This window comes from Fusarium falciforme, chromosome 7, assembly GCF_026873545.1.
Source record: "Fusarium falciforme chromosome 7, complete sequence".
NCBI lineage: Eukaryota > Fungi > Ascomycota > Sordariomycetes > Hypocreales > Nectriaceae > Fusarium > Fusarium falciforme.
In genome coordinates, this window is record NC_070550.1 from 804,436 (window position 1) to 815,630 (window position 11,195).

Consider the following 11,195-nt stretch of genomic DNA (forward strand, 5'->3'; position numbering starts at 1 on the left):
GTTATAAAATAAAAGGGGAAGTATTTATTTAAATAAATAAAGGCCTTTTTTTTTTTAAGTTAATTATAAATTATAAATAATAAATAATTTACTTTTTTATTAATTATAATTTATATTTAAGGCTTATAGATAAAATACTTTCTTACTTTAGGCTTTTTTTTTTTTTTTTTTTTTTTAACTTATTATATATTTTTAATATATAACTTTTTAGATTACCTTATACCTCTCTTTTATAAGCTTATTTTAAGCTTTTTAAGCTATCTTTTATTAATCACATTATATAAAAAAATATTTCTTTCTCTTGCTCTTATATTCTTACTCTTACTATTGCGATATTATTATAAGTTATTTTATCCCTTAGAGTTTAGACTTAAGGTTTTAGGTTAATTAATATAAAGTATAGTAATAGCTCCTTTTCTTCCCTATTATTTAACCTCTTATTAGTTATTTTAAGCTTTAAATACACAAAATATAGTATTAATTTATTAATAGCTCTATTAACCCTCCTTTAGTGCCCTATCCTAGTTCTATAGCCTTTATAGGCCCCCTTACTTATACCGCTTAGTACTATATTAACTATGCTCAGTAAATTACTAATATTATAGCTACCGCCGCTACTATATAAGTTATACTTTGTTTTTATATTTTAAGACTTATATTAATCTTTTGCATAGTTAAAATTAGAGATATAACCTCTCGTGCTTAATATGCCTTAATAATACTCTAGCTAGCTAGAGCACTAGTAAGTATTAGGCCTAGCTAGGCGCCTACTACTATAAGTAGTATAACCCTAGTGGCTTATACTACTTAATATAAATATATTCCTTTTTGACTTTTATAGTTTATTTTACTAATTTAAACCTTATAATTTTTTTATTACTCTCTTTATAGTATTATTTATCTTAGATTATATCTAATAAGACCTCTCTTAGGTTAATAAGACTATAAGTATACTTTATAGTTTATTTTAATTATTTAAGTCTTATTATTAATAATTATTTAATAAGAGAAAAATAAGCGCTATATTATAGCTAAGGTAATCTTAAAGGGTATTATAGCTAGAGATTTTCTTTTAACTAATAACCCTTATTTAGCTTAAATAAAGGTAATTTCTCTTATTTAAGTTTTACTTAGGTATTATAATTTATATTAATATAATTACTTTTTAATATTAAAAAGGATTATTTATTATTACTTTTTATTTCTTTACCTTAATATAACTTTATAACTTTTAAACTTTAATATATTAATATAAGCTTTATTTCTTATAATTATAACTTATCTATAATTTTTTTAATTAATTTTTCCTTAAGTACTTTATTATAGTATTTTATAATATATTTTTAAATATTAACTAGCTTATATTACTTATAATTTTCTTTTTATTTATTACCTTATAAAGCCTTTATTAAGCTACTTATAATATGCTTTAAGCTTTTTTTATAACTAAAAGAAATTACTTTATTCTTAAGGTATTTTTATAACTAATAATTATATATATTTATATATTTTAATTTTATTTTTAACTTTTTTTATAAACTTTTAAGTAATTAAATTATTTAATTATTATTAGAAAAAAATATAAATTAATATTTTATAGCTTAAGTCTTAGGCTTTAAAAAAACTTTTATTAAAATAGCCTTTTTTTTATTATTTAAGATAATCTAAGTAGTTTTACTTTTATTATAAAGGTTATAATAATATCTTACTTATTAGCTTACTAGTTAACTAGGCCTTTAAAAAATAATATTATAAAACCTTATAAGCTCTTCTAATTAATTATATTATCTATAAATAAAATATTACTATAAACCATAAAGCTTTCTCTAGGTCTAAACTATAAAGCATAAAAATATATTATATAAAAATAATATAAGACTTAATTAGCTATTTAAATATATTTCTCCCTAGGGTTATTAATAAACTAGGCTAATTAAAAAACTATAAAAGTAATATCTAGCCTTATAATAATACTTATAAAAAGAATTAATTTAATTACTTTTTTATACTAATTAATTATATATTTAATTATTATTTCTTTACTTAGAATAAGTTTTTTTTTTATTATTAGAGATCTATTTAGGGTATCTATAATATATAATTTATATATCTTCTCTAGATATATAATTTATATAACTTAGATTTATTTTAAAATATAATCTTAGATAATCTCTATTCTAAGAAATTATTAAAGCTTATAGCCTTTAATTAACTTATATTTCTTTTTTAAGGACTTAATAATTTGGGATATATTATTTTTATCTTTTTTTTTAAATATAATAATTATATTATCTATATAAAAAATATAATAATTTTATCCTTTTAGTAATAATATAGCTTATCTAATATTCTTTTATTATCTAAGCTTTAAAATATATTTCTAAATTTTATTTATTATAAAAGTAATATAACTTATAGTCTATATAATACCTTATATAAAAATAGTATTTATTTTTACTTATAGTCTCCCTTAAACCTAGGGGGTAATTTTATAAATATATTACTTTATAGCTTTATATTAATAAATATATTTATAATATTATATTATAGTAATTTAAGATTAAATTTTATTATAATTACTAATAGTATATAAAATAACTTTTTAATAAAGGTTATAATATAAATATCTTTAGCACTTAATTTTTATTATTAATTTCCTTAAATAATAAATCTTACCTTATATTTCTATAAATACCTATACTTATTAAATTTATAACTAAATATTTATATATAGTCTAATATTTATAAGCTATAAATATATAAATTATATCTTATAATCTCTATCTAGGATAATATCTAATAATAGCTCTTTAAGTAATTTCTCTATATTTATTTAAACTTTACCTTAAACCTATATTTAATTAGATTATTATAGGAACTTAGAGCTAATAGTAGATTTTTCTTATAATATACTTATTTATTAGGTTTAAGATATATTAAAGTTATTTATGCCTTATACTTAGGCTTTAGCTTTTTATAAATATATTTATTTCTTATTACCTTTAAAACTAATATATTTTCTTTTCTTATTATAAATATTATTATTATTTTTATATAAAATACTTAATTTAAGATAAATAAATTATCTTTTAACTTTTTTATTTTATCTTAATTTTAGCTTATTTATAATCTTATTTATATAAAAAAGCTTAAAAATAGGCTTTTTAATAATATTAAGAGGAATTTAAATCTTACTTAAGTATACTTTAAGTTATTAATTTATATATCTTTTATTAACTTTATCTTAGTAATTAATAAGTCTTCAATAAGACTTTTAAGGCTTAATTTTAGTATTTCTTACTTATTAGGGCTTTATATAAAGTCTATAACCTAATTAACCTTTTAGGTACTTAAAAGAGCCTATAGGTATTATTAGATCTCTTCTAAGGTTTATTTCTTAATAGTTTTTTTTATTTATATTTTATTAATATTAAAAGACTCTTATTTATTTAATATAATATTTTTAATAATATAAATCTTATTAATAATAGGATTTTATACTTAAAAGATATTTTAAGAGTTATATCTAATTAGGTAATTTATTTAAGCCTTTAGATTTATTTTTAATAAAAGTCTTTTATTTTTTTATTATATTAATTTAATAAAAATAAAGACTTTAAAGCTAATTAATTTTATATACTTAATCTAAGACTAGTTTTACTCTTATATATATAAAATACCTAAAAAGAAGCTTTTATATAATATTTTTTAATATAGACTTTATTTTAGGGTTTAATTAAATAGGTATATAGCTATTCTTATTATTTCTAGCTAAAGTTTAATAAAGAGGTTAGTATTAATAATTAATAATCTTATTTTCTTTTTTATTACCTCTTTAAAATATTCTTTAAAGCTATTTTATTATTAAATATAAAATATATTCTTATTTACCTTAATTCCCTTTTCTATAAGCTATTTATAAATTAACTTAGCCTTTTATAACTTATTATTTATTTTAATAATTTAGAGCTTAATATTATATATTATATTAAGTATTTATATAAAATACTTTAATATTATAAATAAACTCTTTTCTTAATAATTAATAAAATAATAATCTTAATAAAGTCTTAATTATTAATCTATAAAAATTCTATATAAGGTATAATTATTTATTCCTTCTAGGTAATTATAAAAATCTAATAAGATTCTCTCCCTAGGTTTTAAAATTTATTCCCTTAGTTTATAATACTCTTAATATTTTATCTTTATTAATCTATAAATATTATATTTAATAATAACTAAGCCCTTTATCTTAACTCTAAAAGTATAATTTATTAAATATTTTAGGCTTTTTAGTCTTAGATATCTTATATAATAATATTAAATTATTACTTAAGCTTAGCTTAGCTTTCTTCTAATCTATAAATTATAATATAAATACCTTATAAGAAATATAATATATTTTATTATTTTAAAGATATATTTTTATATATATTAATTATACTTTTATCTTAGCTTATATAAGGCCTAATTATTAATATATCTAATAATAATTTTATTATTTTATTAATCTTATTAATATCTAAGTTAATATAATTTATATAAAGATATAAGGTTTATTTTTATCTCTAGGTAATATATAATATACTTTAAAGTAAGGATTTATAGCTTATCTTATAAGTTTTATATTTTAATATTTATATTTTTATATTTATAAATTAATAGCTACTTTAAGCTAATAAATATACCCTTTTTATATTAGGCGCTTTTTAATAAAATAAATCTCTTAATATTATTAAAAATATAAATAATAATCCCTAAGTCTAAGATTAATAAGCTATATAATAAGTATTTATTACTTAAAGCTAAAAAAGTAATTACTTTTTTTAAAATATAATATCTTAAGTCTAATAATTAATTTAACCTCTCTAATAAATTCTTATTTTTATTTTATAACCTCTTATAAAGTTCTTAAACCTCTTTATTTTACTTAAGATATTACTCTTATAAATCTAGTTATCTCTTTAATAATTAAAACTTCTTTAAGGTATTTTCTAAGAATACTATTTAATATAAAGATATATTTAAGTACTTATATCCTTTTTTATATAATATATATTACTTTAGTATTTTTAAAGACTAATATAAGCACTTAATAAAATCTTTTCTTAATTCTTATATAAATAAGTAGTTTAAAAAGTCTTCTTTTAATTCTTATATTAAAGATTAGCTTTATTTTTTATTTTAAGAGAATAAAGCTTAAAATACTAATTTAAAGCTTCTTTTTATTACTTAATTAATTATAGCCTTATTAATTCTTTTTTTATTTTAAATTTCTTATTAAAATTATATAAGAAAAATTAATAATAAATAGGTTTTATTTTTAATTTTTTCTTTATTTTAACCTTACTTAATCTAAAGAAAAATCTTAAAATAATATTTTAAAGCTTCTTTTAAGTTATTAAACTAGGTATTAAGGTATTATACTTTAGCTATTTATCTAAGCTTTATAATTTATATTAACTTCTTTTAATTAATAATTTATTCTTCTTAGTTTATTTTATTATTTAAGGCTACTTTTAATACCTTAAAATACCCTTTTTAAGCTTATTTTCTTTATAGGCTATTATTAATACTATAAGCTATTTTTAGGTTAAGAAAGAAGCTTATAATATTATTATACTTAGTTACCTTATTTATAGCTAATAAATATATCTTAATATAATATAGATTAATTTTCTTAATTATTTAATTAAGTATATTATAAATATTATTTATTTATTTATTATATTACTTAAGATTACTTTAGTAAAGAGTTAGCTTTACCTTATATACCTCTTAATCCTTTAGAACTATTTTAGTAAATAAGGTTATAAGGCAATTACTTTAAATAAGTCTTATATTATATATATTAATTATATTATTTTCTTTTGCTAAGTAATTACTTATTTTAGGTTTTCTTAGTTTTTTCTTATAAAGAGTATTAAATTAGCTTAGGTTATTAAGTTAACCTAGCTTATATATTTATTCTATAGTTATTTTTATAATATAGGATTATTTAAAGGAATCCTAGTTATTTAGTTTATTTAGAAGATAAGTCTTTATATTTGCGATAGAGAATATAATATCGCGGTTAAAATATTAATATTAAGGTTAGTTTTATTAATTTAATATTTATTTTAGTAGTTATAGTTACCTTAAAAAAGAGTAACTCTAAGACTCTTAATTATTAAACCTATATTAAGTTAAATTACTTAATTAAACCTATCTATATAATTCTTACCCCTCTCTTAGGCTAATGCCTTACGCTATTCCTATTTGGAGGGTACTATATCACGTGACCTTACCTTAACTAATTCCGTAGTTTATTCTGCTAAGACGCAATGCGGAACCCTCTATGCATACTCGTATGTGCATGACAGCTTCGGTTCAACAGTACCGGCCCTAGCTAACCAGGACGAAGACATAGACGACGTAGATAGCTCCGACGACGAGGAAGTCAAATAGCTTTAGGCTTAGATTACCGCTATAAGCGCCGAAATGGACGGCATATGTGACCTAATCGAGAGAATAGGCGAAATATAGCAAATATAAAATGCCTAGTATATGAATAGCATCTAGGAAGTTAATAATATAATAATTATTACTATAAGGGGTAAAGATATAAGAGAAATCCTAAAGTTAGACCCCCCGGAGAAGTTTAATAGGACTACCTATAAGCTGCCTACTTTCCTTATATAGCTACGAGCTTTTATAACCTACTACCTAATATAATTTAACTTAATATCTAATAAGGTCTAATATACTACGAGATAACTTATTAAGTATATTATAGCTTAATTTAAACCTATTATAAAGGAGTATCTTATTACCTTATTTATTAAATTCTTACCTAAGATTATTAACCTTTACTCTAGCTTTAAGACCTTTAAGGCTATGCTCTAATAAGTATTTAGGATAATTAATAAAAAGGTATAAGCTAAAAGAGAAATTAAGGCACTTAGATAAACCTACTTAGCCTTAGAATATAAAATAAAGTATCTCTAACTCGCCTTAAAGCTTAATTAAGACTAAGAACCCTTAATATCCTTTTTTTTTAATAAACTTAAGAAAGAGGTCTAAGTAAAATTTTATAAGGAAAATTAACTTAATAACCTTATTAATTATATTAATAAGGTAATAAGGATTAATAATTAATAGTTCTTATAGAAGAAACTATAAAACCCTAAGTTTAATAGTAATAAGGCTAATAACCTATAGTTTAATATTAATTAAGGTAAGAAAAGAAGTAATAATACCTCTTATAGCACTAAAGCTAGCCCTATAGTATTTAGAGCTATATAAAAAGGCAAATAGGATTATTATGGCTTAGAATGCTAATATTACTATAAAATAAACTATATTAAGAAGGTTTATTATAAGAGATAATAAGATATTAAAGAGAGATATTACTAGCTAAACTAATAATAATCCCTCCTAGAAGGTAAGAAATATATAAATATAATATAATAAGTCTAATAAGAAAATAAGGAACCCTAGACTGCGATTTAGATAACTAAACTTATTATAATATCGCAAAGTAGCTATAATATACTAATAAGAAAAGATAAAAATAAGTATAAATAAAAACTAGATATTAGAGTAGCTTATAATTAGGTAAGATAAATAAAGGAATAATTAAAAAAAACCTAAGATATATAGTAATAATTACTCTTAGAATTAATAAAGTAAGAAAACCCTATGCTAGATATAATAAATAATAAAAGGATTATTATTATAGTAATTAAGAAACTTAAATAAAAAAAAGAAATAATACTAATAAGGCAAAAATAATAAGTACCCCTAATAATAAATAAATAAACTAACTTTTAGGAAGCTACTATAGAAGGCTTTCCCTATAAGAAGTAGGTTATAGGATATAAAAAAAAGAAATAAGTTTTAATACTTGCTATAATCTATTAAAGAGACTATAAATAGGATAATCCTATATAATATAACTATACCCTATGCTCCTAATATTAGGTTAAGGTATTATAAGAATATAATAAAATCTATAAATAAAAAAAAGTAAACTAATATAGTAGACTATTATATAATAATTAGATCGCTAAAGTAAGTAATAATAATATAAACTAAACTAAGTTTAAATAAGATACCTAGAGACTATAGAAAGAACTATATAAAGGACGCTCTTAATAATAAAAATACTAAAAAAGTAATAAAGAACTATAAATAAAAGAAAACTACTTATAGCTATATAATAAAAATAATAACTAATATTAGAATAGCCTATAGGAAAAGTATATCTAGATAGCATAAGAATATATAAATATTATATATAAGTAAGAAATTTATATTAGAGCCTATTATAGGGAATTAATTAAAAACCTATAATACTAAGAAGTACCTTTTAACCTATAAGATAATATATAAATATACCTAATATATAGGGAATACCTTAGTATCTTATAGATATCTTATTAATACTACTAATATAAAGAATATTAAGAAAAGAAATAAAAGTAAGATTATTTCCTTATTGCCTTATTAATATAACTTAATAATAAACCCTATATATAATATAAAATAAAAAAATATTAGGTATTTTATTAATATAATGCTATTAGTATTATATATACTAGGTATAAGGAAGAACTATATAGAGCTACCTAGAAGCATAAATAAATTATTTATAAGGTTAAGAACTAATAAAAGTAAGTTAGCTAAGAGGAATAAAAAGAACTAAAAGACTAGTAACTAATAACCTAGTTAGAAAATAAAAAAAACCTAAGATAGAAATAAAAATAATAATACTAGGACTAACTATATAGCTAGGATAATACATATAACTATAAAGTATATAATAATAATAACTATAAGTATAACTATATTAGCTATATATTATTAAAAAACTAAGAAACCTACCTATAAAAGGGCTATAGGTAGAAAAATAATTAATAATATTATAAAGGGCCTTATATATTATAAAAAGAGGTATTAACCTAAGATATTTTAAAATATTAATATAAGTTAAGGGAGAATAACTATGCGCTTTAGTAAATAATAGAGCTAAGTAAAATCTATTTAACCTAAGGATAGCAAACTAGCTTAAGCTACTATAGAGGTATAAGGCAAAGCCCTATATAATAATTAACCTCAAAGGGAAATAATTTAATTATAATAATAAAGTTATTAATAATAAGATTAATTACCTTAAAGTTTTTATTAAAAGAAAAAATTAAGGAATCTTATTTAATATTATACCTATAAAAGGCTATGACCTAATACTTAGGTACCTATAATTATACTAATTTAACCTATATTTTAATTAGAGGACTAGCTAAGTGCTCTCTTTTAATAAGGAAGTACCCTCTATAATAAATAATAACTTAGAAAATAATATAAGATCTTAAACCTTTACTAAAGATACTAGAGAAGTTAGGCAGAGGTAAATATAAAATACCTCTCTACCTAAAGGAATATAATATAAATACTATAATAAATAAAAATAATAAAACTAGTAAATAATTATATATATTATATAATAATTCTATTAATTAGAAGGGAACCTTAAGTAAATTAAGAAGATATTAGAGAATAAATAACTTAAAAATATCTTACTTTAATATTAGATCTATAAGAAATTCTTTATAAAAAAACTTAAGATAAGCCTATTACTATATATATATTATAATTTAGAAATTAAATTTATTAATAAAAAGTAACCTAGCTTTAATAAACTTTACTTACTTAATATAATATAATTATTAATATTTAAGAAATATATTAAAAAAATATTATAGAAAGAATATATTAGGGAAAATAAGTTATTTATTAGATACCTTATTATATTTATCCTAAAAAAAAATAAAAAACTCTGCCTTTATATTAACTTTAAGATACTTAATATTATTATAATTAAGGATTATATATTACTACCCCTTATTAGCGAGCTAAAGAATTAATTATTTAAAATAAAGTATTTTATAGCGCTTAATCTTAAAGGAGCTTATAACCTTATTTAAATTAAAGAAAAATATAAATAAAAAACTACTTTTTATACTAAATATAAACTATTTAAATACCTTATTATGCCTTTTAGACTTATTAATATACCTATTATATTTTAATAAATAATTAATAATATATTATAAGAATACCTAGATATATTTATTATATATTACTTAAATAATATTTTTATTTTTTTTAAAATAAAAAAAAAATATATAAAATATATCTATAAGGTATTATAAATACTATAAGATATTAACTTATTAATAAAACCTAAGAAAAATAAGTTTTATGCCTTAGAGGTAAAATTTCTTAGATATATTATCTCTTATAATAAGATATATATAGACCTTAAGAAGGTCTTAGTAATTAAGGACTAAAAAGAATTAACTAATATTAAGGAAATATAAGCCTTCCTTAGTTTTACTAATTACTACTATAAATTCCTTAAATAATTTAGAAAGATTATAGTATTATTAATTAACCTTATAAAAAAAGATAAGATATTTATATTTAGAAATAAGATATAAAAAGCCTTTTATATAATTAAAGAACTTATCCTAAGTAAACTAATACTTAAGATATTTAACCTATCTTAACTAATAAAACTTAAAATAAATACCTCTAACTTTATACTAAGAGCTTAGATTAAATAATAAGATAATAAAGGACTTTTATACCTTATTATATTTTATTCCTATAAGCTATATAGAGTAAAACTTAATTACCTTATTTATAATAAAGAATTCCTTATAATTATTAATACTTTTAAGGAATTTTAGTATTACTTTCTTAGAAGTAAGTATTAAATTAAGATATATATAGATTATAAGAATATTACTTATTTTATAAAAACCTAAGAACTTAGTAAATAATAATTATAATATACTAAATACCTTTTAGAATTTAACTATATTATTATTTATATTAAAGGAATAAAAAATAGCTAAGCTAATATTATTAGCTAATAACCTAACCTAGATATTAGAAAGATTAAAGCTAAAAAATAGCTATTATATTTTACTATAGAAGAATACCTTAAATAAAAGTTTATTAAGTAAATATAAAAACTAGTATCCCTATTAGAATACCTTATACTTATTAGAAAATATAAATAACTAATTATAGACTTTATTAATTATATACTAGGATACTAATAATAAAGCAATAGAGTTTAGACTTATAAAGGGAAGATCTTTATCCCTAATAAAGTATTCTAACCTATTTTTAATTATTACTAT